Consider the following 25,004-nt stretch of genomic DNA (forward strand, 5'->3'; position numbering starts at 1 on the left):
GTCACCAGATGATTTTTCTTAACCATCTCAAAACGCCAAAGCAAGTGGAGCCTACTTTAGGGGTTTGATGCATAATTGATGTGATTTGTAGAGCGCTACATCTGTTCCAGCTGGAGAGGCCTGTTGCTAGGAAAGCAAGAAATTAAAAGTGGAAGCCTAATAAATGCAAAAAGGAAGGAGAAAGATCAGAGGAAGGTCATGTTCGAGGCATATGAGCTGCAGATACTACACTTTGCATTAGATCGCCACCTGGTGTTGGGCTCGGATGATTGCATGTTGTCGTCTTGAAAGAAGTCTTTTGTAGTCACAAGATAGGTGACTCCTCCCTTGGACGATAGTGCGCGCGGGCATCGGCTCCATCCTTAGATTGTTTTTTTCCGCCACTGGGTTCGGATGAACTTTTTCTGCTCCGGCTCGAGATCTACTTTTCAAGTACTTTGAAGCGCAAAAACGTATTAAAACTTCATCTAACTACCTTCGATATTGACTAACATCGTTTTGATTCCATCAGCTCGATTCCGGTTGTCGACGCGGGCTGTTGGGCCTATCCACGCCGTGAGGCCTACACCTCATGGAAAGGACGCCTTTAAAAAAATGCCCCGTGTGTGGAGCAAAGTTACACGCAGTGACCACCACGAGGTCTGTAACCTGTGCATATCGCCAGAACACGACGAATCCAGCTGTAGAGCCTGCGCGTCCTTTCGATCCAAGAAAACTATCCGAGATCGGAGGGCCCGTCGACACGACATGGAGAGATCCGCTCCGGAACCGGTGGATATCTTAGACGAGGAGGTTCCGCTCGTTCCCGAAGAAGATTCCGATGATCTCCAAATCGTCGTATCAGAGGCAGACGACTCCATACCATAGGGTCAGCGCGAGTACTACTGCCCCTGCACCACACACAGCACCCAAACGAAGGCAAAGGTCAACACTCCGCCTCCTGGGCCCAGTCACGACCGAAAAACTACTTCGAAAGCCCCGCCATCGAGCCCAGCTCCGAAGAAAATAAGTAAGCCTTCCGGCAGCTCCTTACCCGAGCAAGCCGCACGTGCCTATCCCACCAGCTCCATCGGCACCGAAACCGAAAGAAGTCTCGGCTCCGAAACCGTCGACTTCTAAAGACAAAGGTACCACATTTCACCAAGGTTTCAACTGGGCTGGGGAACCAGACAAGGTTGCCCCTTGTCGCCCTTGCTCTTTGCGCTGGTGCTGGAGCCCCTAGCGATTCAGATCAGGACTACGCCCTTATTTAAGGGAATTCAGTGGGAGGAGGGGTGGGAGGATAAAATCTCCCTGTACGCCGACGACATGCTCATCTACATGACTGCACCTGACGACGGAATCCCAGCACTGCTGGAACTCTGTAACGCACACGGGCACTCATCAGGATATACCCTGAACTGGTCCAAATCTGTCATATACACTCTAAAAGGCCCGGCGCCGAGGTTACCGGCTGACTGTCCCCTGGCTACGTCAACGACCTCCTTCAAATACTTAGGTATAGTCATCACGAGTAATGAAACGGACTTCTTTGCCAGTAACTTAAAACCACCTATTGATCGCCTGCGTGCGGACGTTAAACATTGGGCGGCCCTGCCCCTGACCCTACTGGGAAGGGCAGCCTTATACAAAATGATGGCACTCCCGAGGCTCCTCTACGTCTTGGAGAACACCCCGCACCTGGTCCCGCCGCGATACTTTAAACAAATTGTGGCGCTGGTCTCTGCCCTGCTCTGGAATAATGGCCCGGCACGCATAGCGTACGACAAATTGGTTAAAAGCTGGTACGAAGGAGGGATAGCGCTCCCTAACATCCAGCTATATTACTGGGCGGCCCAGCTTAAAGTAGTTAATTATTGGATCCACACCCCAAAAGAGGACCCAGCTTATCGGGCAGATTGGTCTCAGCTTGGGACGGAATGTATGCTATCAGTACTATACAATAAATCACAACTTAAGAGTCTAATTGGTCCAACACAACACACGGCGACCTTATGGCACCTGGCACAGGCACGACTGGGCTGGGTGGGAAAATTCACCAAAATGACGCCTCTGTGGGACACGAAAGCGTTAGGAAACCTCAGAGGGAGTAGGGGATTTGCGCGGTGGGACTCCATAGGCATTTCTACGGTGGGGGACCTCTGGGACAGGGACACAGTAGTACCATTTCCGCACCTACAGCAGCAATATGACCTCGGACCCACGGAAACATTCCGATACATACAGATTAGGCACGCATTACTCCGGGCGATTCCTGAGGGCACTGCTCTACCGGAATCTTCACCATTAGAGGACAGGCTGCTAACGGAATTCATGATCCAAAGCGCTACCTCACTTACATATAAAAAACTGATCAATAACCTGAAAGACCCCACACTGAAACTTAAAGAAAAATGGGAGGGGGAAATAGGTGAGGCGGACGAATCTGAATGGAATGAGGCGCTGGCCTCCCCAAGAGAAGTTGGGATCTCAACGAAGTTCAGATTGGTGCAACTCAAAATTCTACACCGCATCTACTACACCAGAACACTTCTCCACAAAATACAGAGAGCACCACATCCCTTTTGCTTGAGAGGCTGCGGGGAGGAGGGGACACTATTTCATACATTATGGGACTGCCCACGGGTACAAGAATTCTGGAGGCAAATAATGCGCACGATCTCCCAGACGCTTAGAACCTCCGTGCTACCTGAACCGCGCAAATGCCTTTTGAACATATGGGACCCCAATGACCTGGGTAGATATGCACTAATCTGGGCAACACTGGCCATGACAGTGGCCAAACGAGATATTGCACAGAAGTGGGGCGCACCAGAACTACCTACTGCGAGCAGATGGGCTAAAAACATGGACATTCTGATGGTTACGGAACGGGCAGTGTATGTCATACGAGCGGCGCCCCGCAAATGGAACAAAATATGGGCGGCATGGAATGTATTTAGGGGAGAGATCTGTGACCCTTTGCCAGAAGGAGATGACCTCGATTCAGAGGGGGAGGATGAATGAAAGATAACTATGGGGGTATTCACCTCAGCGGACCAAGTACACAACGATGTTGAGTAAACCTGGCTATGTAACGACGAAAGGACTAAGAATTTGCTGATTTGGGAACGGGATGAGAGCGCACTGGTGATGATGACACATGTTTTGGGGGAGGGGGGGGTTGGTTGTTAATACTATTGTCTTAAGGAATGTTACTGTTGCACAAGGCATACCGAGGGGAATTTGCACAGAACTACTTTGATTATGATTTGTCAACATGGAAACGTATTTAAGGGTTGTCACAGGTTTATAACATCTCAATTTATGCTTTTGTCAAGACTGCTGTCACATACGGGGAGATGTCTGTAACGAAACAACCCTACCCATTTACATGTAAAGTACTAACTGCGTATTATGCCTTCATGTTAATAAAGATTTAAAAAAAAAAAAAAGACAAAGGTACGAAGCCAGCGTCCAACGCCTCGAAGCCCCAGAGACCAGCTTTCTCTCCAAAGCCATCATCTTCGGTACCACAACCGACAAGGCCTGATTCTGATTCTGATGCGCCCAAGCCCTCGAAACAGCCTACGACACCGAAAACAACACCTTCGGTGCCGAAAACTACGCCAAAGGACACTGTAACACCTCCTAAGGCTAATGACAAGCCGCAACCTCATCCGTATCCGAAATAATCGGCACCGACAAAGGTTCCAATAGACAAAGACAACAATAACACTAGGTGCATATGCAAATATTGAATTTTATCAAAATGTAAGTCAAAGGCATTAAAAATACAAATATACAAGCAGGAGTACAGGAAGAACAATACGCTCTGTTTTCTACACTGTAAAACCTGGACACACCTATCCTATTACAAAATATTGTTAATTGTCAGGATAAGGGTTCATATGCACCTGGTGTTATTGTTGTCTTTGTCTATTGCTTATTGTTAAATCTCTTTTTGTATCAAACATTCATTGATTATCAAAAAATATATATAATTGTCCAAACTAATCCGCACTAGGACTATTGAACTGTCCTCATCAAAAACTTAGCTTAAATATTGAAACCTTTTTTGAAACAAACTCCCTTGGAGGCACTCTTTACCCCTTGTTAGCAGTAGTAGTAGCAGCACATCTCAGGAGACAACAAATACCTGTCTTCCCTTATCTAGACGATTGGCTCATAAAAGCCAAATCATTCAATCAGTGTGTTCAACAAACACATCAGACAATTCAAACATTGCACGACTTAGGGTTCACAATCAACGACATCAAGTCGCACCTGCAACCCTCTCATATACATCAGTAGCTAGGGGCTACAATAAACACATCTACAGCTCTAGCGTATCCCAGTCCAGCAAGGATACAGAGCATTCAAGCTTTAGTCACAAACTTCCAACATAAACACTCTCTCCAAGCCAGTGTTCATGAGACTAATAGCATGATGGTATCTTGCATCTTCATAGTACCATATGCAAGACTGCAGATGTGTCCGTTACAGGAATGTCTAGCACGACAGTGGAACCAGGCTCAAGTGCAACTAACAGACCTGGTGTTGGTAGACAGCCGCACACATCGCTCTCTGCAGTGGTGTAACACCAATAACTTGACAAAGGGGCGGCCATTCCTCAAACCTGTTCCACAAATAGTACTCGCAGCAGACGCATCTCTCACAGGATGGGGAGCCCATCCCCTACATCATACAACTCAAGGGCAATGGACCACTCAACAAAGACTGCCCCATATCAACCATCTAGAGCTGCTAGCAATATTCTTAGCACTCAAAACATTCCAAGTACAAAACTAAGCTGTCTTAATCCGAACGGACAACATGACAGCTATGTATTAGATACAAAAACAGGGTGGGGGGGACACTATCTACAACTGTCCCAGCTCGCACAGAACATTTGGAGATGGGCCATTCCACAAAACGTATATCTATTAGCAGAGCACCTTCCAGGAGTTCACAATCGGATAGAAGATCTGTTGAGTCGGCAGACACAACAGATTCACGAATGAGAACTACATCCGCAAGTTCTTCAACCATTCTTTCACAAGTGGGGGCATTCAGACATCAATCTGTTCGCCACACACGAAAACGCAAAATGCCCAACCTTCGCCGCCAGGTTTCCACACCCGCTGTCCAAGGGCAATGCGATATGGATGAACTGGTCAGGCAGATTTGCATACGCTTTTCCGCCACTACCACTAATACCACTAGTAGTACGCAAGGCGGCGACGACGACACTACAACCATCAACAACGGCTCTACAGTTAATGACGACTCTAGTTTTGACAACGGCTCCACCGTCAACGAGCACACTGTCAATGGCTGCGTCAACAATATCGACGATTTTGCCGTTGACAAGAAAATCAGGGTCGCCAGCAGTCCCTTCCTTTGATTATTCTCCCATCAACAAAGTCACTTCAAATGCAGTCCACACCATCCAGATTGTCTAGAACTTCGCTACGGCATGGATTTCAATCGCCAGGTAAGATTTTGCCTTTACTTCCAACTCACTTTCTAGACATAGAGGAAACGGATGATGATGGTCCATTTGGGACTGCTCATAGTCCTTCTGAACTTAATGTCAAGTGCCAAGAGGAGAATGAGGATTATTATGACTAGGAACAGTACTACCAACACTATCCAGTTCCTCCTACACAATATCAGTATTTTAGATACTGTTGATCCACCAAGGCAAGAACCTGTTCAATTACCCTCTTCTTTAATACAAGACTTACAGGCCATGCTCACGGACTACAGAAAAAGGGTCCAGCCCAAAGAGGAACACTTGACTGTGCTGCCGCCGCCTCCATCAACACCACCAGTAGCACCGCTTACACCAATACTGCCTGCTCCTGCTACTTCTAGGATGACGCCACGACTTATCAACCCTGTTCCTCCTAGAGAAGATCCATCCTCTTCTGAAGAAGAGCCTGAAGAGGGAGAAATTCACGATCCTCCTCTACCCACAACTGAATGGGATAACTATATTATACCTACACCATCTCCTCCTCCTTGTCGTCCTTCTGACTCTCCTCCAGGGGACATTGGAGATTTTCATAATTTAATGGACAGGGCTACGTCCACATTTCACCTGCCCAAAATAGTCCAGCAAACCGATTGTTTCCTTTATGACTTTAAAGAACAATCAAGAAAATCAGTAAGATCTAGACCCATTATAGACTATATCTGGCAGGAAGGACTTAAAGTAATGAGTTCACCGGTCACTGTAGTGCCGATATTGACAAGACTAGATAAAACAATATAGGGTGCACGGGGATTCCCCCGCATTCCTTACGGGACATCCTAAACCAGACTCTGTGATTTCCCAAGTGGCTCAGAGAAGATCAAAAAACCCTTCCACCCCCATCATGTCTCCATCGGACTAGAAAGGACGCCGTTTGGATTCCATTGGGAAGAGATTCTCATCCGTATCCGCAGTCTGTCAGGGCTGCTAAAGCACTAGCCGTTCAGGGCCACTACAACCGGCAAATGTGGTCTGATATCAGTCATGCTGGGGTTTATACAAGAGGAAAATAAACAAGAATTTTGTAATGTACTGCCTGAGGGAGAGCGCATGGCTGCTGAAATTATAGACTGCCATGGATATAGCCACAACAGGTTTTCGTCAACTAGCTGGTGCGACTGTGTTAAGACGCCAAGGAGGGCTTAGGGCAACGTCCTTCCATCCAGAAGTGCAATCAAAAATATTGGACATGGCATACAATGGGGACAGTCTATTTGGAAAACATAGACGAGGCTCTACTAGCCATCAAAACGGATACTGACACAGCCAAAACCTTAGGTACCCTACATAATCGCAAAGTGCCCTTTCGGGATGCATGAGGATGTGGATTTTCAAGCTATAGAAGTACTTTCCAGCGTATCCAAAACTATCAATCCTTTCAGCAGCAATATCATCAGGGTGGCCCGCAGCAATCCGACCAACAGCCAATGACAGCTGGTTTCTCCAGTCAAAGCTCATGTAGGAAACTAACATCACAATCATGCGACTTAGGTCGCAAGCAGTGACCACATCAGGGTACCACTTACTACTTCCCTTCTCCCAACCGATGCGAATGTTTCCAGTCATATCCATCAATGACTCAATATTACAATGAACAGATGAGTATTGAATCTCATATCTTATGGACACTCTAGAATTCATCCAGCGCCTACCAAACACTCCACCCAGGGGATCGCGCCCCCTCGTCTTCACTTACTCAAAGATGAAGCGAAGCTTATGCTACTGAAAGGGGCAATAGAGAGGGTTCCAATAGCATAAAGAGGAGAAGGCTTTTACTCCCACTTCTTCCTGATACGCAAGAAACTGAGAGAGTGGAGACCTATTTTAGACCTCAGAAGGCTGCATAAATTCCACAAAAATCAGACCTTCAAAATGGTCACACTTTCCGACATCCTTCGGTGCCTCAACAGCGGGGATTACATGACCTCGCTGGATTTAGAAGATGCTTATTTCCATGTTCCTATACACCCTAAACGCAAAGTTCCTCCGATTCACAGTGCCTGGTAACCACTATCAGTTCCGAGTCCTACCTTTCGGCCTCAAATCAGCTCTGCGAATCTTCACCACGTTTCTGGCCCCAGTAGCAGCTGCCTAGCGAAACTAGGGTCACCAAGTATTTCCATATTTGGATGATTGGCTCCTCAAAGCTTCACCGGCTCGTCTAGCGGCTGCAGCTACAAAAGATTGCATAGATCGGTTCTGATAATTAGGCCTTTCCATAAACCAACAGAAATCATCGTTTTTTTCCAAGTCTGACAATGACGTTACTAGAGGGGCTGACTTAGAGACCAATCAGAACAAAGATTTCCTTTAGCAAGAAAGGCAGGAACGGTTGCAAACCTTGGTTATCGGACTATCAAAAAGAAAGTGCACTTCTGTGAGGACATACAAATCACTACTGGGCATGCTCTCCTCCGCAATCGATCTAGTGCCACTGGCTCGTCTTCACATGAGGCCTTTGCAAGAGGAGCTACAATGTCAATGGATTCAAACTTTGAGATCCTTTGACGGCGTGATAACTATCACTCCAAGCAAGAAAGAGGCTTTCGGATGGTGGACTTTGAAGTCACATCTCACAGGGCCTCTCCTTTCTACCTTTGATCTCGAAATTCATAGTAACCACGATGCAACTATGGAAGGTTGGGGAGGTCATCTCCAAGACCTTCAGATTCAGGGAAAATGGTCCTCGTCCCAGCGTCAAATGCATATCAACAGGCTGAAGTTGAAGGCCATTTTTCTCTTCCTGCAAGGTTTCCTCCCTCTGTTAAAAGGTTCTTTTGTGTTGGTCCGTACGGACAACACCAGAAGCATGTTTTATATCAACAGACCAGGAGGAACCAAATCTTACTCTCTCAGGACGCCCAGCAACTATGGAGCTGGCTTGCATTTCACAGGATATCCCTAAAAGAGGAGCATGTTCTAGGGCCTCAGAATACTCTTGCCGACACCCTCAGCAGAACCAAAGACAACTGTCACGAGTGGGAGCTCGAACAAGACCAACTGAACAGGTTTTGTTCTCATTGGGGTAAACCAGCACTGGACCAGTTTGCGACACACACAAACTCCAAATGGCTGTTCTTTGCCAGAAGATTTCCTCTCCCAAACTCTTGAGGGAATGCCTTTCAATGCATTGGCCAGGAATATATGCTTACGCCTTTCCTCCCATTCCATGGACGGATACTCATGGTCCTGAAAAATGAATATGGAACACTGCTGCCTTCTTCTGATAGCCCCCAGATGGCCCAGGCAGAACTGGTTCACAGAGCTTCTCCTCTCGGGAGCCCAGTCCATCCGTCTGCTACTGACACCAAACCTGTTGACCAGGAACCAGGTCAGATGTGTCACCCTGAGCCAGCATCTCTTCGATTGCATGCGTGGCTCCTGAATTCTTTGAATTTAAGGATTTGACAATTGCGGAAGAGTGTAAAAACCTTATCGCCAGATCTCGTGCGGATAGCACCAACAAGCCATAAAGACTGAAATGGAAATGGTTCTGCTTTTGGTATCTGCAAAATACATCCGTACCTCTCTGCTCCAGGGATATACTCCTCAATTAAGGTTCACCTCGCAGTTATCTCTTGATATAAACGCTCCCCACATGTCTCTCTCTCTCTCTGCTAGAGTTGTACAACAGTTCATGAAAGGCCTATTTAGTACTTATCCAACTGTTCAAGTCCCACCACCTGCGTGGCACTTTAAAGGTAGTTTTATCACAATTGATGAAGCAAAATTTTGAGCCCATCTATAGGGCGGATATCAAGAACCTAACATGGAAAGTAGCTCTCTTGCTTGCCCGAACATCAACTACAAGGGATAGCGAAATGCAAGCTTTCACCATAAAACATCCTTTCCTTCGTTTTACAGATGAAATGGTTATCCTCAGGACGTATCCCAAATTCATCCCTAAGGTTCCTTTGCAGTTTCACCTAAATGAACCTGTAATTCTCTGGACTTTCTTTCCGGATCCTTCTACACCTGCGTAACAAACATTATACAGTCTAGACATAAAGAGGGGTCTTAAATTCTACCTGCAAAAGACTGTCTATCCGCAAGACAGAATTGTTCATCGCCTATGGACAAGCTCGTCGGGACACTGTGGTTTCTAAAGCTACCATCGCAAGATGGATAGCAGCCACAATTCAGTTTTGCAGGCAAACCTTTGGCAAGAACGGTGAAAGCGCACTCCACAAGAGCAGTCTTGTATCGGCTGCCATGTTTGCTGGGGTTCCACTGGAAAAAATTTGCAGAGCTGTGACCTAGAAAATGACACATACGTACACGCAGCGCTACTGCCTGGAGTCGACGGCGTGTTCATGCAGCCGTGAGCCAGGCAGTTCTACAATAATATTCACAAACAGGACCTAAAGAGATATATGAAGCCAGAAGTGTACTGACCCCCCCCCTGAAAATGGCAATATCACACCTTGTACACATGGCCATAGGAAAAGCAGATGAAAGCTTATCAGAACAGAGAAGGGCGAGGGAGAAATCCGTTCAGGACGAGAACCCTCACTCACCGTTATGTGACATGCTTCATCATATGGGTTCTCTCCTCGCACCTAGACTGAAATAATCCAAGGTATTTGGAGAACCGGGCCATATGGGCCGAGCGGTGCAGGGCACGCCTAATATCTCCGGGTTCACCTGCCTTGTCAGACAGAGACACGAGGCACTCCGTTAGGCGTAGAAAATCAGGTTTATTAGCTGCAGCTAAGCACAGTTATCCAAGAAGTACAGTAGTATATTTTTAGGAGACTGCCACTTAATTCCGTGGCGCACAATCTTTTATAGCACACATATTTACAATGTCTACTCCCAAAACATACAAAACTAACAAATAGGAAAAGTTCGAAAACAAGCTATCAAGTATCTTGAATACGCCCTTCTTTAAGACCCCGTGTTCTCTCCTCCCCTCAAGTTAATCAATGTTAGTGCATGTAATTCAATTTGCAGGTGGCAGGACGTATCTGCGTGCCTCAAAGGATAGTTGTGTAATAGGAGAATACAAGGAGAGAATAGCGAAGGCCAGGCAAATAAGATAAAATAAAGAAAGAATGGTGGGACCCAAACAGTCAACTAAGACCAGGATCAATCAGTCTAGACATGGATTAACAAACTCGGCCAGACCCTGACATTGGTTTCGTAAACAAGGACAAGGGGTTACTTTTTAACAGAAGAGACGCATAACAGCTGGAAAAGCAAAAACACTACGTTCGCCGTGCTGCCTGAGTAAAGGCAACACAAAATGGCGACGGTCACAAAATGGCGGCTAAATACGAAGCGAAGTCGAAAACCTCAGACCCTCCTTTTGCCATTACTCAGGCAAAACACAAAGGACTCAAGTTAGTCTGAGTCAATGTCAATGGTCATGAGGTCATTGAGCTGTTGCTGCAACATCATTTTAATATTCTCTGTTTTCTGTGACACAGGCTTTGGGACACACAAGGTGGCACAAAGACCACAGATGGCGGGGCCACACTGCAAACAAAGACAGCAAGAGAAAATGATGGCTAATATAATTCCAAGGAAAGTTAACACTTTCCATCCCCATGTGGACAGTAGTCCCCAAAACCATCCCATCACAGACCAATCTCCTGTGTCCTGATGAATGGACTCGGAAATCACGTGTAACTTAGAAATGGCTTGGTATACTGTTGGAGCATTATCAGGAATGTAAATGCAGCAACTAGACCCAATCAATTTACAGACTTCTCCTCTATCTGCAAGGACAATGTCTAAAACCATTCGGTTTTGCAAAGTCATAAGGCGATCCGCCTGAAGTTCGGCTGTCAAATTACTCAAGGCTCCGGAAGTTACATTTATCGTAGCCTCAACAACACGAACTAGCTGTCTAATGTTTCTGCTATTGGCCATTGGGCCCCAAAAAGGAAGAAACCCTTTGATAAAGTCTCCTCCCTCTTGTCCAGCTGTGTCCATAGAATTAATAACCCCTCTGCCATATCTTATTCTGTGATGACCTGAAGGAGCAGTGTATGTAGGAGGAAGAAGGAAAGCCACATAACATGTTCCTGAAAAATAGGTGGGAAGCCATGTATAGGCTCTATCATGACAAACAAAATATGTACCTTGAGATGGTACCAGCGGTGAAGAAATCAAGGGTGAATAGATGTATGTATGGGAACAAACACTCTTTTCCTGTTTATTCTTTTTTTTCTGATCATTTATCTGCAGAAATAAGTTACCTTTATGAGGTGTGGTCCAAATTGGCAAATATCTTCTTTGTCTAGCCTTATCAGTAAAGCTAGTAACGTAACGAGTCACGTTCCAACCATCATATGCTTGTTTCTCATCAACGGGAATCTTACCTATTTCGGCAATTTTAGCCATAGTCCCTATTCCCTTTATCAAAGAACTATGACTAAAATCTGCTCCACCATTATATGGACCACCAAGAGGATGTCGAAGTTGATTTTGGTATGCATTAGAAAACATAGCCAAATAAGTCCAAGCGGAACCTTCATAAGAAAACGGAAGGACTAAATATGGCATCCCTTTCTCAGCGTTATGGGGCATAAGCCCACAAACCCAACAATCAGTAGTGTTGACTACCAGTTGATGCTGATGTCACAACTGGATGAATGAATTGTTGAAGTATTCTGTTCTCCTAATTTGCTCATGATCTGGGAGTGTATAGAACTTATGCGGGGAGGTACTAGTAGAAAAAGGCAAAGAAACAGAAGTTGGAGCAGGTGCTTGCTGCAGTGTGAACAATCCAACCCACACAGGCTAATAAAATACATAAACATACTAAAATACATAATGCTACGCAACATTGACTAAACAATTTCTTATACTTAATTTTCATTGCAACTTTCTTATCATTCCCTTCCACTTTATTATCCATTCTCTAAAGCGTTACGGTAATCTTCCTGGATCACTTAGTTGTGGTTATTAGCCGTCCTATAACACTGCAAGTCCTGCAAACCTATGTCACTACTCAGGCCTAAGACTCATACCGTGACCCTGCAACTTGATGGATAGTGAAAAGGAAATGTGTTAAAAAAAAAAAAAGTAACCAGAAGAAGAAAAAAGTTCAATTGTCTTTTGTCAACCTACGTCTTAGGTTGTACCGTGTCTTGCCAGGTATCGTTTGGTCTCGAAACAAAGTCTCTGGGTTCGTTGTATTCAATCGTAAATGTGATGGTACAGCTTCTTGCAACACGTCGTCATCTTCTTTCTCAGAACTTGTCCAGTTCAGGCGTGCACTACTGAAAGGTACAAATCGGGGTACTTTTTCCACTCTCACTGTCACCTATGCCATCTCGGACCCACTGGTCATAAGGTAAAGGCAAGGGTACCCTCTTACAGTGCACGCCGTGGACCCAATTTTTCTTCCCGACGACCTTCACTGCTGTACGTGTGACGAGAAGCACCTGTCGCAGGGGTCCCCAACGAGGTTCCAAATTCTTCTTTCTCTGAAAATTCTTCAGACAGACAAAATCTCCAGGTTGAATGTAATGACCTGGATCTGTGGAAGCCTCCGGCAAAGCGTTTTGAACCTGTTGATGAATAACACGTAATTTAGTGGTGAGGTCATGCAGATAATCAACCAACAATGAGTATGGAATATTGGAATACTTTTTAGGTCGAGCGACTCCCCAAACATTGGCTGGGCGCCCAAAAACGACCTCATAAGGACTAAGTCCTAAACGAGAATGTACAGTTGTTCTCGTAGAGAGAAGTGCCAAAGGTAAAGCGTCGGGCCAAGCAAGACCCGTACTGGCCTGAATCTTTGCTAATTTGAGCTTGAGAGTGCCATTATAGCACTCTACCAAACCCGCTGACTGAGGGTGGTTTGCCGCGTGGAATTTCTACCAGGACCCGCACACACCTTCTGTATAATTTGACCTACAAATTCACTTCCATTGTCACTCCAGACAATGCGCGGCAAACCAAACCTCCGGAAGAATTCCTTTAAAAGGACTTTCGCAGTGGACAAAACAGTATTATCCTTTAGGGGGTAGGCCTCTATCCATCGGGAAAAGGCACAGACCACCACCAGAACATACTTGAGGTTATTGGAACGTTACATATGAATGTAATCAATTTGTAAGACCTCAAAAGGATACGTAGGGGGAGCAAAATGACCTGCCGGAGTTGGGGTTCCATTTACGATTATATGCATCAAACAAACAATACAATGCTTTACCACATTTTCCGCACATCTGGGGATACCTTCATTCTGCCATACTGGAGCCAAAAGCTTACATATTCCTTTCGCACTGATATGAGCTGGACCATGCGCCATAGTAACTAAAGGCAGTACATAGGCATCTGGTAACAACCAACGTTGGTGTTCTGACAATTCCGTCCAACACCCTGTCGCGTCCAACATTCCCGTACTCTCTCTCCACTTACTCAATTCCTCCTCAGTTGCTTCTTCTTGGATCATTTTCACACTTTCTACTGTGTCCTCACACATCCTTCTCTGACCCATCTTGCAGGACCTGCAACATACATACGACTCTTAACATCTTTCGCTGTTTCTTTTGCTACCTCATCTGCAAAAGCATTCCCATGACCCACATCATCAGTGATCCTTTTATGTGCAATGCATTTCACAATCGCTATTTGAATAGGTAAGGCAAGTGATTCGAGAAGGTCAGTTACCAACTGACCATGCTGTATTTGAGTCCCATGGGAAGTAAAGAATCCTCTTTCCTTCCACAAACGACCGAAGCTATGAGCCACGCCAAAGGCGTATTGGCTATCGGTATAAACAGTCACTCTCTTTCCTTTTGTCAGCACACACGCTCTCGTCGGAGCAATCAACTCAGCTGCTAGTGCTGAAGCTGTGTAATACGTGCAGTCTTTACTACTGTATGCAAAGTGGTAACAGCATAAGCTGCAGTTGTTTCGCCATTAGAAAGCTTGAAACAAGACCCATCCACCCATAGGATGCCATCCGGATCCACGAGTGGTGTCTTTTAAATCTATCCTGCCTTTAGTTTCCTCCTCTGTACGAAGAAAACAATCATGCTGTTCTTGTGTATCTTTCTCTTCTGGAATAGGTAACAATGTTGTTGGATTTAAAACATTACATTGCTTGATATGTATGTGACTAGCCAAAAGCGTCAACTCATACCCAGACAAGCGAGCACTCGTGAGATGTTGCGTGTCCATCACCACCCCTTGTTGTAAATTATTTTGTCCACCCTAAGCGTGGAAGGGTATACTCAGATGTGAGTCCCTTGCTCATTGCACCATCAGGATTCAAGCAAGCCGGGCCGAAGACGGCTGAAATGCCAGATACCGGTCCCCGGAAGCTTGTTTCCTTCCCAGTGTAAGAATTGGCTTTTGTAGTCTGGTCTGCCCTGTTCCCATGATGCACTGGGCCAGGGACAGACTAATTTGCATACAGCCAGGTTCTGAAACTGGGATGGTGCAATGAGCTAAAAAACGGTGTTGGGTCTAGCCCTGATCTCTTGACTGGGTGAGAGTACTCTGCTTAATTCAGAGACTCTGTCCATCACCACCCTTTGTTGTAAATTATTTTGTCCACCCTAAGCGTGGAAGGGTATACTCAGATGTGAGTCCCTTGCTCATTGCACCATCAGGATTCAAGCAAGCCGGGCCGAAGACGGCTGAAATGCCAGAAACCGGTCCCCGGAAGCTTGTTTCCTTCCCAGTGTAAGAATTGGCTTTTGTAGTCTGGTCTGCCCTGTTCCCATGATGCACTGGGCCAGGGACAGACTAATTTGCATACAGCCAGGTTCTGAAACTGGGATGGTGCAATGAGCTAAAAAACGGTGTTGGATCTAGCCCTGATCTCTTGACTGGGTGAGAGTACTCTGCTTAATTCAGAGACTCTGTCCATCACCACCCCTTGTTGTAAACCATAGTAACTAAAGGCAGTACATAGGCATCTGGTAACAACCAACATTGGTGTTCTGACAATTCCGTCCAACACCCTGTCGCGTCCAACATTCCCGTACTCTCTCTCCACTTACTCAATTCCTCCTCAGTTGCTTCTTCTTGGATCATTTTCACACTTTCTACTGTGTCCTCACACATCCTTCTCTGACCCATCTTGCAGGACCTGCAACATACATACGACTCTTAACATCTTTCGCTGTTTCTTTTGCTACCTCATCTGCAAAAGCATTCCCACGACCCACATCATCAGTGATCCTTTTATGTGCAATGCATTTCACAATCGCTATCTGAATAGGTAAGGCAAGTGATTCGAGAAGGTCAGTTACCAACTGACCATGCTGTATTTGAGTCCCACGGGAAGTAAAGAATCCTCTTTCCTTCCACAAACGACCGAAGCTATGAGCCACGCCAAAGGCGTATTGGCTATCGGTATAAACAGTCACTCTCTTTCCTTTTGTCAGCACACACGCTCTCGTCGGAGCAATCAACTCAGCTGCTAGTGCTGAAGCTGTGTAATACGTGCAGTCTTTACTACTGTATGCAAAGTGGTAACAGCATAAGCTGCAGTTGTTTCGCCATTAGAAAGCTTGAAACAAGACCCATCCACCCATAGGATGCCATCCGGATCCACGAGTGGTGTCTTTTAAATCTATCCTGCCTTTAGTTTCCTCCTCTGTACGAAGAAAACAATCATGCTGTTCTTGTGTATCTTTCTCTTCTGGAATAGGTAACAATGTTGTTGGATTTAAAACATTACATTGCTTGATATGTATGTGACTAGCCAAAAGCGTCAACTCATACCCAGACAAGCGAGCACTCGTGAGATGTTGCGTTTTCGTTCTATTCAAGAGTACAACAAGAGTGTGATCCAATACCAATCCAGCAAATTGACGAATGGAGATCGCTGCTGCTGCTGTTGCTCTGAGACAACTAGGCAATGCCTTGGCTACTGGATCCAATGAAGCCGAAAAATAGGCACATGGCCTTTGTCTCCAAATTGTTGCGTTAAAACTGACAATGCACAACGTTCTCTTTCATGCACATAGTGTGTGAAAGGCTTACTATATTTAGGCTTAATATATTATTACTGACAATGCACAACGTTCTCTTTCATGCACATACTGTGTGAAAGGCTTACTATATTTTGGAGTACCCAACACAGGAGCAGAACACAAAGCAGTACGTAAATCAGAAAAACTCTTCTGACATTCATCAGTCCAAGGAAGAGGTTGGGGTGTATCTTTCAGAGTAAGTGCCAACAAAGGTTTAGCCAACAAGGAAAAATTCGGAATCCACTGTCTACAATAAGAGGTAATGCCCAGAAAGGCACGCACCTCCCTTTGTGTGGATGGTACAGACATTCGTGCAATTGCATGGATACGTTCTGGGGTCAATCGCCTTCCCTCCTTTGACAAGAGATGACCTAGATAGGTAACCTCTTGGCGGCAATATTGTAATTTAGAAGGTGACACCTTATGATGTAAATCGGACAAATGACGCAAAAGCGAAACAGTCGCATTTTTACAAACATCCTCTGAATGGGCAGCCACTAACAGATCATCCACATACTGAATAAGAGTAGCACCTGGAGGCAAAGAAAAAGCGTCAAGCTGAGATTTCAAAGCCTGACTATAAATGGAGGAACTCTCACAATAGCCTTGAGGTGCACGTTTAAATCGAAAACTTCGGCCTCCGAGAGAGAAACCAAAGAGATCCCTACTCTCCTCAGCAATAGGAATACTAAAGAAAGCATTTTTAAGATCAATAACTGAGAACCAAACAGCCGAAGCAGGTATTGTAAGCAAAGCAGTAATATCCGGGACAACAGGAAACTGAGGGACAACAATTTTGTTGACCTCTCGAAGATCAATCACAAAACGGTATACAGGAGGCTTAGAAGGATCAGTACGTTTAAGAAAAGGCAGAACAGGACTATTGCAAACATTTCCTCTCGTTTCTTCAACAACACCCTTCTGAACTAAATCATAAACAATAGCCAACAGAGCTCTTTCGCCATCGTTAGAAATCTTATACTGAGGAATGCGTGGCAATTTAACATCAGGCTTGACTGTAAATCACGTAAGGTGGAATCTTGAGCAAACCAACATCATTCAGACCCGTGGCCCAAAGCGTAGCAGGAAGTGAACGCAATTCAAGTGGCAGTTGATCCTTAGACAAATACATAGGAGAAACCAATTTATCACCCAAAGTAAGATGTACACCAGAGGGGGAACAATACAATGTTGTATGTAGACGTTTCAACAAATCCAAACCCAACACATTCTCACCGCAACCAGTCGTGAGCGGGGCTTCCAAATCATAAGGACCAATGGAGATAGGCAAAGGACAAGATACCGGGTTGCGAACTGGGGCGCCAGTGAATCCTACAGAAACATTCATTAAGCCAGACAAAGTTGCCCCAGGGAGTTTGGAGTGAATGATAGAACTTCTCATTGCACCAGTATGCAAAAGAAATGGCTCTGAAACACCCAATGCAACAACGTCAACATAAGGCCCATTCTGATCCACTGGAACTGATAACACTCCCTTGCTTTGTCCATGGCTGTCCTAGCTAGTATGAAAATCCTGATTTTCGCTTTCAGTACAATAATCGTCATTGTAATATTTTGCAGACTGAGAATTCTGCTGATCAAAATAGTATTCTGAGGGGGAAAAGAGCGCTGTCCCTGAGACAACGCACCTCGCCCTCTACCCCTAGGTGCTGACTGAAAAACACCACTGCCTCGTGGCCCTGATAGTCCACCATTACGCTGCAATAAAACCGGACAACTACTCTTAAAATGGCCTTCCTCTTTACAATAGGCACATTGATTAGGACCCAACAAAGGTCGCGGAACAAAAGGTGCAGGTTTCTGTAACAATCTTTGAAACTGTGGAGGCTGTTGCAATTGACGCTGAGCAGAACGAGGGGGATAAGCTTGTTGCAAAAGGACCTTCATTTTCAATTCTTTAGTCTTTTTCTCCATTTTATCCTTGTCTTCCTTATCCCTATTCTCATAGTACTGAGCAGTAGCTAATATCTGGGCAGACGATGAAACAGCTCACGAACTCTCGGAGTCTTTTAATTTATGCGATAATTCTGGAAGTAAATTAAATACGAATTTGTCCACAAATAATCGCTGTCCACCCTCAGTACTCATATCCTGACCACTATGGTCAATAAACGTCTCCTCGAAATGGGTAAAGAAATCGGAGACACTCATCTTTCTTCTGTTTACACGCAGCTAACTTATCCCAATTAACACGTAGGGCTGGCATCATCGTTTTCATTAGAGCTATTATTCTACCAAGCAATTCTGTAATCAAAGCATCGGGTTTAGCACCACCTATTTGTGCTGTATCTGCGGCAGTTAAAGCAGCCCAATTACCACCTAAAGCTTGATCATGGTCCTCCTTACGAATCCAAGCCCATAATGCTTGTGGGACTACATTTCCCATCAGTAAATCAATATCGGCCAAATTCATGACACACGCATCAACAGTCTGGGACAGCTCTTAATAGTACCCAGCAGGATTCCCTACGAGTGTCCGGTAAATACTGTTTAAGCGCCAAAACTTCAGATCGTTTCCATGGGACATGTACCCATATGCGCTGGAAATGAGCAGGGACAGCTGGAACAGCGCCTGCCTGTGGAACTGCATCTCTCCATATTGGAGGAACTTCTCTCATAGGGTAATGTTTCACTTTTTGTCTCGCTGCAGGATCGGGTTCAAGAGAAGCCTGAGAAGAAAATAAAGACCGAAAGGTGACAAGTGTCCTTATGGCGTTTTCAACCTCAGAACCAACAATGAGTCCCTTATCAAACGTAGCCTGTACATCTAACATGTCCCTGGGGAGCGAGACCCAATTCCATATCTTCCCAACCTTTAACAAGAGTGTCACACATGACGTTAAATTGTCAAGAACAGTGGTCCTTAGAGTAACAAACCAATAAAGGAAAAAATAAATATAAACCAAATGGAAATATATTTTGGGGAAATGTCCAGCCGGACGATTTATTTCCCTGATACAAAAATAATACTATAACAAATATAACACTGGGTGTGATAGAAACGGGGCACCGTCCGGTGTCCGACTAACACACTGAAAGAACATACAACATACACAATAACAGGCAATAGCAAGACATCTGATTAAAGTAAGACATACACCAGATAATCTAAAGTATACACATATGCAAGAAAAATTATATACACATTCGTTGCATTTAGTGTAATGTGTCGACGACGTTTCGAACCATACTTAATAAAGGTTCATCCTCAGGACAGAGGGTAATTGCCTTAAAGTTACACATTTGCGAATGTATAACTGGTAGTGGGGTAAATACCATGTGAAAAGAAAAGGAGACATAAAAAGATAGAGACATGTCATTAAAACATTGCCACAACTGCGTGCATAGATTGCATGACTCATACCATGCCAAGGTGCAGCCGGCAACGAGATGTGGATCATGCAGAATATGGGCAGTGGAGAACAGTAACGAGGAACAGGGCTAGTGGCGCCGAGTATCTATGGTCCAGAAAGTGACTGTGGCTGGTGCAAAAAATGGGCACATACGGAGTGAAGTGGCAGCGAGCTGACGTGCCAAACAAACAGTGCACTCAGACATAGTGAGTCAAATGTGAGGATGCGCTTATGTGAGGTTGCGCTTACCAATAGTGTGGCACTCTGAAAGGAAAATTCCTTAAACTTGATAGTTTTGCTTAAATGCAGATGCCAAAATAAATCTAGTGGGAAGATAAAAAATAAAACTATAGTAGCGAAAAATACTTCCCAAGTTAAAGTTGTTTCCAGAAAACACTCATACCGTAAAAGAGTGCCCTCGGTACTATGGTCTGTGGAGGGAAGGGCGACATGTGATTGGCTATAGCAATAGAGTCGAAGTGAACATAAACAACACATGTTGCGGGAAGTTTTATCTTACCCGAAAAGGATGGTCACGGTACCATGGTCTGGAAGAAAAAACACGGGCGGCATAAGTGCCAATGGTGTCATCAACTTTACTTCTACCAAGTATGCAAGTGGCCCAGGGCCAATCTTACCTGGAAAAGCTGGAAGCAAGGCCTCAATGGGGGTTCTTGCTTGCACCGGTGATCAGCGCGGCGTCTCCGTGCAATGCGGGACGCGGTGAGGAGATGAGGGAAGTCACATGGGCAAGGGGACCAATCAGATTGCGCCGAAACTTGGCGGCCATTTTGGATTGGGGAAATAAACCCATGACGCGGTATGGTGACGCCGGTAGTCACGTGCAGACTAAGGCAAAGCTATAATGCGCAAGCCGGGTGTCGGCCATCTTAGAGTGGCACCCGGCCCATTAAACAATATACAGGGTAATAACTAGGTGAGTGACAACAAGTGATAATAAATTCGAGTGGAGGGCGAAGAATTGCATGCCAGTGAGTCACGTTCACTCAGGACATACCGCAAAGCTAGTTTTCCATAATAAATGAATTTCCTGCACATTTCTTACATTTTTCATTTACACGTGCGCCGAATTAGGTGAAGAAATTATTCAGAACCATTTTGTACAATTATGTTTCAGGCTTAAGTAAGAATCCATGCAGAGGAAGAAACAGATTGTATTAAATCAGGGAAGTCCAATCCTCAGTCCGATTCAACCCTGTATGAAGACTTTTGGTCTTCAAAATCCATCTCAGTTCCTCTTTGTTCATGAGTTGTTGAAGGTTGCCCCCGCGGCTCGGGAGTTTTACCAGGCAAATGATAGTCCATTTGAAATCCATTTCTGTATGGGATTGTTCTGTGAAATGCTGTACCAGGGGAGCATTCGCAGTTCTGCATCGTATCCTGCTTCGATGTTGGCACATCCTTGTTCGTGCCTTTTGTGTAGTTTGTCCAATATAGATCATGGAGCAAGGGCAAAACAAAGCATAAATCGCATTGGAGCTATTACAGTTTGAGAATTCTCTACGCTCGTATTTCAAATCTCTGTAAACAAACTCTTTGCCTTCTATAGTGCTCTCACACATTGAACAATTACCACATCTTACATGCCCAGTGAGCTTTGGCAAACCCCATAGTGTGTCAATTGTGGTCATTTCTGCAGGAGCAGGTAGTGCTGCCCGCACCAAATGATCTTTTAAGTTCTTGGCCTTCTTAAAGGCAAACATCGGTTTCTCCAGTTGCAATTGATCAGCATTCAGCACAGCCCAATGTTTTTTAATGCTTTTGGTAAGTGGGTTGGATATCGGAGAGAAGGTTGTTACACATACCATCCGGTTCTGTGTTTTTTTTGGTTTGGATTCCAACAAAACTTCCCTCGGACAAAACCATGCTCTTTTTAATGATGTTTTGATTAGTCTGCGGGGGTAACCTCGGTTGCTAAGTTTAGCGCTGAGTAAATGGGCCTCTTTGAAGTAATCTTCTTTTAAATAACAATTTCTTCTGAGCCTTAGAAATTGTGAGAAGGGTAAGGAATCACGGAGCGCTCTAGGATGATTACTCTGGTAGCTTAGTAAGGTATTGCGCTCAGTGGGTTTCCTATAGAGGCTAGTGATGAGGACGCCTTCTTTCTCCTGTATGTTTAAGTCTAGGAAGGGAATACTAGCCCTGCTCTTGGTAAGAGTGTAGGTGAGGCCGCTACAATTAGAATTGAGCCAGTGTAGAAATGGGGGAAGTAGATCCTCACTCTCCGTCCAAATCATGAAAATGTCATCTATATACCTTTTCCATAGGGCAATGCCACTATGGAAAGGGTTAGACGTGATAAAAATGCGCTCGCATTCAAGGCTATCCATATACAGCACTGCCAGGTTCGGTGCGAAGACAGCCCCCATAGATGTACCCTTGATCTGGCCATAGTACTGGCCATCGAACAAAAAGTAATTCTTCGTGAGGCAAATTTCCAGTAGTTGGAGAATAAATAAAAAGTGTAGGAATGAAATGTGGGCTCGGGCGGTTGTTGAGAACTTTTTCAATGACAAACATTGAGTCATTTTGAAGAATATTTGTGTATAATGACTCCACGTGTTATATTTGTTATAGTATTATTTTTGTATCAGGGAAATAAATCGTCCGGCTGGACATTTCCCCAAAATATATTTCCATTTGGTTTATATTTATTTTTTCCTTTATTGGTTTGTTACTCTAAGGACCACTGTTCTTGACAATATAGTACCTACCCATGGTCCTTAGCTTATTGCGCCTTGGGTCCCCTTGTTCCTCTAAAATAACACATGACATTAAAAGCATATCTCTGTCTGGGCTCATCCCACTGGGAAAAGGTGCTCATGATATCAGGCACACTATACTGTGGACCACTCGTGATCCATTTACGGGCAAGATTATCCAACACAGTTCGTTCGTCAGTACCTGGAAGTTGACTACGAGTTTGTCTTCGAGACAAAGCAGGAGTCAGGTTAAAAGATCCAAAGAGAGTGGAGAAAAGGCCAGAGACAGTATCGACCAATCGTCTTCGAGCTGTAGGGGAATCTGACAGTAGAACGGGAGACAATGTATTAAGCACAGCAGGAGAAGAACTAACAGTTGTAAGAGGAACTGACGGTAAAGGAGACTGAGGTACAGAAGTCGGAGGCAAAGGAGGCGGGGTGGAATTACTGGAAGAGGTAATTGTGGAAGAGCTGGGACCTGTGGCAGACCGACAGGTAGCTAAACAAGCGGCAACAGTGGAGGAGCATTAGCACCTTGTACATAGGGCGGAGGCAATCGCAACAAATGGGACATTAAGGGATCTTCGTCAAGATCTTTATTCTGTGGGGGGAGTAGGCAATACAGGATAACATCTGTCTATTGCCATACGATGCTGTCTTTCTTCAATCATCTGATCAGTCTCATTATTCTTAAGCTGTTGGGCAGCCTGTAAAATCGTCATATCTTGTGCTTTCTTATCTCTTTTTGCCTGTTTAATTTCTTTCTGTTTAGCTTCCTTGCGCCATAGGTGGAGAGAGTCAAACATTGCCGGCCGGGCTTTTCTCTTAAACATAATTGCTTCTAGGTTATCTAATATGTCAGGCTCAGAGCTACCATTTTGTGGCCACTGCAGAACACCATCTTTCTTCGTATATCGGATCCATGTTTCATTAAAAATAATAGGGCCAAGACCATGTTTTGAATAAAGCTCTTAAGTGGGAGTTCCAACTGGAGGAATTGGACAAGAATCCTCCAGCCGTTAATCCCTATTACAGTCAAAGCAGCAAAACTTCCTAAACTTACTAAGCCCAGGCATTTCGTAACGAACTGGACTGTTCACAAACTTCAAGGGGGCTAAGGCAATGATCACAGCACAAACGTACTTACCCTTTGGCTTAGACTAGTGCAAAAGTCAAATAACAAAAACAAGACAAAAGAGTGGGCGCTACCCACGAATACTTAACTAAGTGTTTTCTCACGCCAACAGATGTCCTTCTAACGTCTCGTGATACCAATCATCACCAGAGGGCCAAGGCAGGGCGACAGTCAGGGCAGCAGTCGTCAGCAGCCGTCGGAAAGGAGTAGCCGCGCTGCAAAAGACTTTCGGTCCACTTCGACATACAGGGGTCGCTTGACGTGGTTCGCGAATCCTCCAGAATTTTCTTGCGAGGCTCCTTACGACCCTCGGGCTGAACCGCTACCACTGAAGCCGCCCCACGTTGGCTGCCAGTTGGAGAACCGGGCCATATGGGCCGAGCGGCGCAGGGCACACCTAATATCTCCGGGTTCACCTGCTTTGTCAGACAGAGACACGAGAACCTCTGTTAGGCGTAGAAAATCAGGTTTATTAGCTGCAGGTAAGCACAGTTATCCAAGAAGTACAGTAGTATATTCTTAGGAGACTGCCACTTAATTCCGTGGCGCACAATCTTTTATAGCACACATATTTACAATGTCTACTCCCAAAACATACAAAACTAACAAATAGGAAAAGTTCGAAAACAAGCTATCAAGTATCTTGAATACGCCCTTCTTTCAGACCCTGTGTTCTCTCCTCCCCTCAAGTTAATCAATGCTAGTGCATGTAATTCAGTTTGCAGGTGGCAGGACGTATCTGCGTGCCTCAAAGGATAGTTGTGTAATAGGAGAATACAAGGAGAGAATAGCGAAGGCCAGTCAAATAAGATAAAATAAAGAAAGAATGGTGGGACCCAAACAGTCAACTAAGACAAGGATCAATCAGTCTAGACATGGATTAACAAACTCGGCCAGACCCTGACATTGGTTTCGTAAACAAGGTCAAGGGGTTACTTTTTAACAGAAGAGACGAATAACAGCTGGAAAAGCAAAAACATTACGTTCGTCGTGCTGCCTCAGTAAAGGCAACACAAAATGGCGGCTAAATACGAAGCAAAGTCGAAAACCACAGAACCTCCCATTGGGCTACGACCCCAACGGGGAGGAGCTGAGGTGTTTTCTCGGAGATAAGCGGTGGAAAGAGGCGAGTGAGGGGCAGAGTGCATCAAAAGAGTGATCAGGGTGATGAGTAAAAATATCTTTACAGGTCCACTTAAACTTTATTTGGTGGGGCGCTAGAGGGCGCACAGCAAGATGGCCGCACTGCTGTGAGGCTCTGCCTGACCGAGCCGCTATCCGCCTAATATCTGCCACATCCAGGGT

Source organism: Lissotriton helveticus, chromosome 7 (genome assembly GCF_964261635.1).
Source record: "Lissotriton helveticus chromosome 7, aLisHel1.1, whole genome shotgun sequence".
Classification (NCBI taxonomy): domain Eukaryota; kingdom Metazoa; phylum Chordata; class Amphibia; order Caudata; family Salamandridae; genus Lissotriton; species Lissotriton helveticus.